Below are 8,138 nucleotides of genomic sequence, written 5' to 3'. Positions count from 1 at the left end.
GGCCAGGTTTAATAGTCAGGGATAAGCAGGAGGGAGGAAGAGTCCCAGGCTGGAGCCCAGCACACCTTTCCTCCTCTAGGCACCTAGTGCTGACAGCTCCAAGGTAAGGTTTAAAAGCCACAGAACAACCGAGGGCGGGGCAAGAGGAGGGGAGAACTATTCCTATGCATGGCCTGAGGGCCTCCACAAAGATGTCCATCTGGTCTTCTCCACACCACCTGGCATGCCAAATCCCCACTGAAGGCCACCCGCAGACGAGCATGCATTCTGTGGCCAGCATCACTGCAAGAAAAATTGGAAAATGTCCAGCAGAGGGCAACAAAATTGATTAGGGGACTGGAACACATGACTTATGAGGAGAGGCTGAGGGAACTGGGATTATTTAGTCTGAGAAGAATGAGGGGGGATTTGATAGCTGCTTTCAACTACCTGAAAGGGGGTTCCAAAGAGGATGGATCTCAGTAGTAGCAGATGACAGAACGAGGAGTAATGATCTCAAGTTGCAGTAGAGGAGGTTTAGGTTGGATATTAGGAAAAACTTTTTCCCTAGGAGGGTGGTGAAATACTGGAATGCGTTACCTAGGGAGGTGGTGGAATGTCCTTCCTTAGAAGTTTTTAAGGTCAGGCTTGACAAAGCCCTGGGTGGGATGATTTAATTGGGGATTGGTCCTGCTTTGAGCAGGGGGTTGGACTAGATGACCTCCTGAGGTCCCTTCCAACCCTGATATTCTATGATTCTATGATCACAAGGTGGTAGGAAAGCAGGGCCAGTCCTCCGGTGGGGCCTCTTACTGTTTCCACTCAAGTGGCTCCTTTTGGCAGTGGGGCAGGAGATATTCTCCCAAGTGGCTTTTCCCCAGCTGGTGAGACTCACAGAAGCACCCAGGGCCTGCTCTTGTGGTGGAAGGGGTAAATGCTTTTAGTCAGCCTGCTTAGCTCAGCCGGCTGCACTTTTGGCTCTTAATCTGAAGGTTGAGGTTTCAAGTCCCTGTTTGAGTAGTTGGGGTTTCTGTTCAAAAAGACAAAAAAAATCTTCTTAACACCCCCCCCCCCACCCCCACCCCCGTAATCTGGGGAAATTAACCTTGGCACTGTGCGCCTCTAAGAGGCAATACTTTCCCCACTCACAAGCTCTGAGTGTAGAAAAGAAAACTTTAATAAAAAAGAGGAAAATAACTTGAATTAACTTGGGAAAACACCACAATCAGGATTCGTAACACAACACTAAGAGCAAAACACCCACCCCAGAGTACACTGGGCAGTGTCGTTTTGCCTTGGGTTCTTAAATCCAGAAACCGAAAGCTCTTTTGATGTACCCCTCCCTTCACTGCACCTCACTCACAGTTGTTGTCCATCAATGAAAACCCAGAATTGCATTTGCAGAGTTCACTCCTCACCCTCATGGGGGAAAGCCCCTTTCTCCCTCTGCTGTATGGCCTCATTGCCAGTCACTTGCCATTCCACCCTGTCACCACTCTGCTGGTCACCCTCTCTCCTCTGGGATGTCTTGGGTTCCGACCAGGACAGATGGAAGCTCCCTAAAAGTGGAGGACCACCAGTGCCGAAACTATAGCCCTGCCCCACCCCTTCCACTCGAGGCCACTCCCCTGCACCATCCCTTCTCCCCAAGGTCCCACTCCTCCCCTGCTGCTTCCCTCCAAAACCCCTCCTCCGACTCGCTGCTCTCCTCTCCCCTCCCCACTGTCACTCGCCCTTATGGTCATTAAAACGTGAGAAGGCATAGCCCTCACCCTTTAAAAGTCATTGGGCCTTGTTCCCCCCCATTCCAGCACCCCTCAGTCCCTTCACTTAACACAGCTTTCATTGATTTCAGCTGTTACGGAGGAAGCCTCCTCACTGCTAGGGCAGATTAGGCTGTTTCTTGCATCAAAGAGACTGTCTCAAAGCAGCACTAATGCTTAGACCTGGTTATCAGGGATTACAGCTCTGTTGGCCTGCATCAAGATTTTAAATTGAATCTTAATCAGCTCTGGTGTTACACATTGAAGAACAAAAGGGTCAAATGGTGCCTGGAACCCTTAAGAAAAACCCACCCCACCAAATACCAACACTTGTCTCTACCCTCTCTCAACTCCACTTAGAATTTTTTGGGGTCAATCCTTGCTTTTCTCAACCTAGGGGACTGGGAGAATAGCAATGAACAGGAGCTCCGGTGGCATAATTGGTTAGTGTGTAGTACTTATAAGGTGGTACTGAAAGGAGATATGCTGAAGTTGTGAGTTGAAGCCTCACCTGGAACACTGGTTTTCATTAACCAAATGGCTTTATCCATTCATTTTCCCCTGTGGAATGTAGACTTCCAGCCTAGAGGACATTGAGGAGGGGAGGAGTTAAAATGTCCCTTTCACTCATTACCTTCTCTCCAGAGTGCAGGTCAGCATCCAGAAATCTACCGTCCTTTCTTCCCTACCAGCCCCTGTGCCAGGATCCCTCAAGCAGAGCCTAGAGTCTTGCCCATCCTTTGATCCTGAGCCTGAGACCCCCCTGACACCCTTTCAATCTTTGCTTCCCAAACCCTCCTTTTTAAGAACCCACTGGGGAGGGAGAGGAGCAAAGTAGCCACCAGTCTCTGTGGCAGAATTATCTAGTGTAGCTCACTGAGTGGTTGGTGGGCTGAGCTACCACACTGCTAGATCTCTTCAGGGATGAGATTTTGATGAATTGTAACAAGAATAAAATCTCTCCTGTCCCTGTCTGGGCCTGTCACCTTTTGTCCTTCTTCTACCCCTTCATCCTCTGTTTTTCCTGAAAGAGGAGATGCAGAGACAAGCCCTAGTCTTTCTGTCATAGAGGCTGTATCCACCTCTGAAATATTGCCACTTCTTCCATAGAAAGACTGCAACAACAGCTACCCAGTTGGGCCTGGAGGTGTCAGAGATCCAGGCTATAGGGTTCAGGTCATCTAGGGCCTATAAGTCCCCTGCCTGAGGGGAGACCAATGCATGTCATGGGCCATAAGCACCACAGGTTTTAACCCTGTCTGCTTCCTTCCCCATGTCTCTTATTTAGATTATATGAAAGTACACCTGTGGCTGGGGATATGGATTTGTGGGCACAGCATTGTGCAGTGGGCTTCCAAGACAGCCTGTAATTCAGCAAGGGGTTTGCAGCTGGGCCTTGGGCTGGAGGCAGTTTTCTCTCCCCACAGCAGACGGGGGATGTGCTGGGACCAGCTCCTGGCTCTTTTTTTGTGAGTTGATTCCCTGTGAGGACACACCAGATATCACTGCAATCTACACGGGGGACAATCACCTGGGAATATTCTCCAGAGCCCAGCTGATTTGGAAGGTTAAACAGGATATTGGACAACACAGCACTGTGGGGCCAAGTCCTGTAGAAAACAAAGAGGAGCGGGGAAAGAGAGAGAGGAGAGAAGAGAAGTAGAGATGGGAGAGAAAAAAGGTCTCTCGAGAGGGAGAACCTGGAGAGAACCAAGGAATGCAGTGGACCAGCCTTCCATCTCAGTGCTGGTGGTCACAGGTGCCCTCCATAAAAGGCAAGGCCAGCTGGTCCTATGGTACTCAGGACTCAGTATCCTGCAATCCCAGTTCAAATCTTGGTGAGACCTCCTGGCACTGCATTGGTTTTCTGAGAAGCCCTGGAGGCCCTTCCATTCTGCTCCGCAGTTGCACAAGAATCTGTCTTTTCCCTACAGCTGGGTTACTCATGCCCACTTGAGGGAGGTCTTTGGTCTAGATGGCCTGAAAGGATGGACCCATGTAATAGTTTGGGGCCCCACAACTTGAGAGTCTGGCTAGAGCTGCCTGAAGTTCTGTGGGTTGACCTAATGTCTGTGTTTCTCTCTGCATCATAGAATCATAGAAGATTAGGGTTAGAAGAGATCTCAGGCAGTCATCTAGTCCAACCCCCTGCTCAAAGCAGGACCAACACCAACTGATGTCGACAAACTTTTGCCATTGCACTTTTCTCCCTGCTTTTTTTCTTTCCCATCTTGTTCTTAAAAGGAGTGCCAGGACCAGGCTTCATAGTCAAGGAAAGAGAAGCAGGATCAAGAGTCCCAGGCTGGAGCCCAGCACACCTCTGGGCATCTAGAATAGGGGTGGCTCTAAGGGAAGCCTTAAAGCCCTAGAGCTCCAGAGGGCAGGGCAAGAGGAGGGGCACCATGCCTAATTGTGGTCTGTGGACAGCCACAAAGACACCCGGTCAGTCTGCTCCCTGCCTCCTAGCACACCAAACACCCACTTCTGGCCAACCGCAGACCACCATGTGGAGCGGCTGCTGACATTCTGCAGCCAGCATCAGAATTCTGTAGGAAAGTGGGACCAGGCCCCCAGGTGGGGCCTGTTACCGTTCCCACTCAACGTGCTGCTTTTGGAGGTGAGGGAGGAAATTTTTCCGCAAGCAGCTTTTCGCCAACTGGCAAGAAGCAGAGAAACACCAGTGCTCCAAAGGTGCTATTTAGCAAGCCCCCTCAAGCACAGGTTCAGGCACAGATTTGGAAGCTCTACATGCTAGCCCAGATGTCTGCTCACTTTCTTTGGCAAACTGGGAAGGCCAGAGCCTAGACTGGGACTATCTAGGGCTCACATGCTAATCTTTGCTCTACCCAGCCCCCCTGGAGCCAGAGCCTTCGCCCCAGCAGCCAAATACATGATTTTGCCCTAAGGAAAGCAGGGCTTTCAGCCCAAGTGAAGGCTAAAGAAGCACAACTGCAATGAGACTCAAAGGCTCAATGATAAGACATCTTATTTTCAGGCTACACAGTAACAGCTGGCTGGCTTTTGAAGCATGTTTTTAGAACCATAAATGGATTCCCCTGAGGGACCCCTAAATTCTTGTTGGGCTGTATGACCTTAGCCTTTCTCTTCCACATTCCAGGGCAGCAGGGAGAGAGTCAGAGGCAGCTTTGTGGCAGGGGAACATGGTGACGCATAGGAACCTCAGGTGTGAGTTTTACACAGGAAAAGGCAGGTAGCTGTTGGACTGAATCTAGGGGGCCTGCTATGAGATGGCTGTCTGTTGTCCTCTTAATTCTTCATCACTCCTGCCCCTACACTTCTACTGCGCTCTCTATGCTAGAAATCAGCAAGAGGAGTGAAGTCATTTCCTCTTCATCATGTACACAGGAGAAACATTGTAGCTTAAGTCCTCCTGGTTTCCAAGGCCCCTATGAATGCACGACATTCCTGTACTCTGTGAATGCAGCAGCCAAGTGCATGTGACTGTCACAGGAGATGACACTTGATATGTATGACAAGAGTTTTTTCTATGCTGCTAGGGAAGGGAATGTTAGAGTCCATTCACAGCCTGGCTTTCTACAAGTTCTGGGGAAGCTTTGGGATCTACAACTGAATTCTCTGCATCCTCAGGATAGGCAGGGTTAGAGGCAGGCCACAGATCCCTGATGTGCTTCCCCATGAGTGGGCAGCACTAAAAGGCCATTCTGCAAGTTGACTTTCCTGCCTCTAGTTTCTTGACCACATGGATAGTATCCCTCTCTGGCAACTAGTACAGAGAAAAGAAGAGCTTACTATTGCTGCCACCCCAAGAATCTGATTGGTGGAACTCATGTGGTAGAACCATGTGCTTGTGGATGGAATCTGAGACTTCAGCTTCCCACAGAGATCAATTATGGTTACAGACCCATCCTGAAACTAGAGCAGGATATTTTAAAGCTTTATCTCATAGTAAAGTAACACAATTCAAACATGTCATAATAGAGGAGAAAGCACTCCTTCATGTCATATTTACTGCTATTGATCTCAGTGACAAACTTCCTTTTCTCAGTGCTGCTCCCAGCACTTTAGGGAGTTTTTCCTCTTCTCCCTGCCATTTGTGGTAGTAGGACTGCAGCAGCTCCCCAATTGGCCAGCTTTGCTCTTTCACTTACATCCTTCACTTCTTTGGATGAAGCTGTGTCTGCCACCAGTGTACTTCATATCTGAGACCTCAGGTACCAGCAGCTTGTTACAAAGGCTAAATTCCCATGGCCATCAGTGGGAGGTTCTCCTGGGCTGCCAGGGCTGCAGGATCTGGCCCATGATCAGTCAAGGTGCGACAGCAGCTGTACTCTTATGTGGTGAGTCCGGCAGCCTATTACCAAACTGCTCTGCCATTGCCTGCAGGGCGGCCGCACTGGCTGAGACTCTGGCAGAAGGGAGACCTGGGATTAGAGAAGGAAAATGTCTTCAGTAGTCACAGCCAGCAGGAGCAGGAAAGGCTGGATTTGTTTTTAAACTTCTCTCCCTGCTCAAGCCTTTAATCATTCCTGTGGCTCTTCTCTTTACCCTCTGCATTTTATCAGGAAAACGAGCAAACAAACAAACCAAACTAGGCTGTTCCGGCTGATGTAACAATCTATTGCCTTCCAAGGTTTACTATAAATCAGATCATTCTATTCACCCAAGAGTTCAACTTTAGGGGCTTTTTTTTTTCTAGTTCTAATCAAACCCTGTGCAACAGCATTGTTGTTAACTCATCACTTGGTCACTTCTCATTCACAGGTTCAAAAAGTTGGCAGGTCTAAGTCTTTTCTCCCACAGCAACATGAAAAAAATCAGTGACAGAAAATGCCCTAAAGCACCTCTGCTGCCTTGCCCAACGGACTGGGGAAATATGCGGGAAAGTGCTTTCCTCTCTTCTCCTGACCCTGAGTAACAATTCCATCTGTCCTTGAGATCCTGTCACAGGGACAAGTGTTGAGGATGCAAATGACATTTCAAGGCTTCATTGGTTTGTATCTTCCTTTACTCCTTCTGTAACCCTTCTGCCCATCAGAGTTGGCAGCAACAAGGGCCGAGTTCAATATCTAGGGGATCCATTCCAATAACACAATGCAAACTGCCTCGAGCCCCCACCCAGTGACCTGGGACAAATATATATCACCCCCGCTGGGCGCCTCCAAGAGGCAATACTTCCCCTCTCGCAAGCACAGAGTCTGAGTGTAGCAAAAAGCCTTTTAATAACAGAGAGAAACAATGTGGCATTATGTTGGGGAAACACCACCAACTGGATTTCTAACACAACCCATGAGCAAAAACCCACCCCAAGCAAATTCGGGGCATGCCCTTTCCCTTTGGTTCTTGAGTCCAGCAACCCCAAATCACCCAAAGTCCCAAAAGTCCAATGACCCACTGTCCCTGGTCAGGGCAGCCCCAGAGTTCGAAAGTTTATCTGCAGAGCTTTACCTCCCAACCTGGGTGGAGATGGGGTGGGGGGGGGAAGAGAGGTAAGGGGCACCTTGCATGATCTGAAGCTGACCGCCCCACAGCTCCATAGGTCTTCGCTCCGCTCCACCAGCCGCCCCACGAACTGCTTTGCTCGGCTCCGCTCCGCTCTGCAGCCCACAAGCAGCTCCCACCATCCCACGACCTGCTCTGCTCCGCTTCCCACAAGCAGCTCCCACCGTCCTATTAACTGCTCCACCAACCTGTCCACAAGGCACTCCAGCTGTCCCACAAACTGCTCCACAATATATCTTCAGGCTCCCCCACTACTTAACACAACACTCAGTGATTTCAGCTCTTAGGTGAATTCAGCTTGTAGTAGGGGAGCCTCAGTGCTAGTACACCATTAGCCCAAAGTGAGCTCAGGAGCCTGTAACTAGACTCCTAATGAAATCAAAATTAGCTCTGATATTCCAGAGTGGAGAGAGGAGGAAATGCAATTAGCAAGTAAGGCCCTCACGAGGGGACCCATACTACCAAGTATTAATACTTGTCCCCAACCTCTCTCAATTCACAGAGTTTTGGAACCCATGACCCTTGCCTAGCGAGTGCTACTTAGTTGATGGTGAGTCCGTCCATCATAACAAAAGGCCAAGTACAGTTCCAAGCACAGTTCCCATAATCATGGTAATAATAATTTATTCTTCCTGCCCCAATAACAGAGACACTGGGGATCCCACAGCAGCCAAAGTGACCATTTGGGCAGCTATGGCCTCATTCTAGGCAGGGTGGGTGTGCCTATGCAAATGAGATCAGCCCCTGAAGTTCTTTTCCACAACTTGCCACACCTTACCACCAGATGTCAGGGTGAAGCTCATCCTGACACTGCTTACACTTCATTAGTGATCAGGGTGCATGAGCTAGAAATAATCCAGCTCTGACGTTCACAGTGAGGGTATTTCCTAGGTTAGGGTTAGGGTTAGGGTTACA

Source organism: Chelonia mydas, chromosome 16 (assembly GCF_015237465.2).
Source record: "Chelonia mydas isolate rCheMyd1 chromosome 16, rCheMyd1.pri.v2, whole genome shotgun sequence".
Lineage (NCBI taxonomy): Eukaryota > Metazoa > Chordata > Testudines > Cheloniidae > Chelonia > Chelonia mydas.
The sequence above is the reverse complement of the archived record's forward strand: the minus strand, read 5'-3'. Positions refer to the sequence as shown.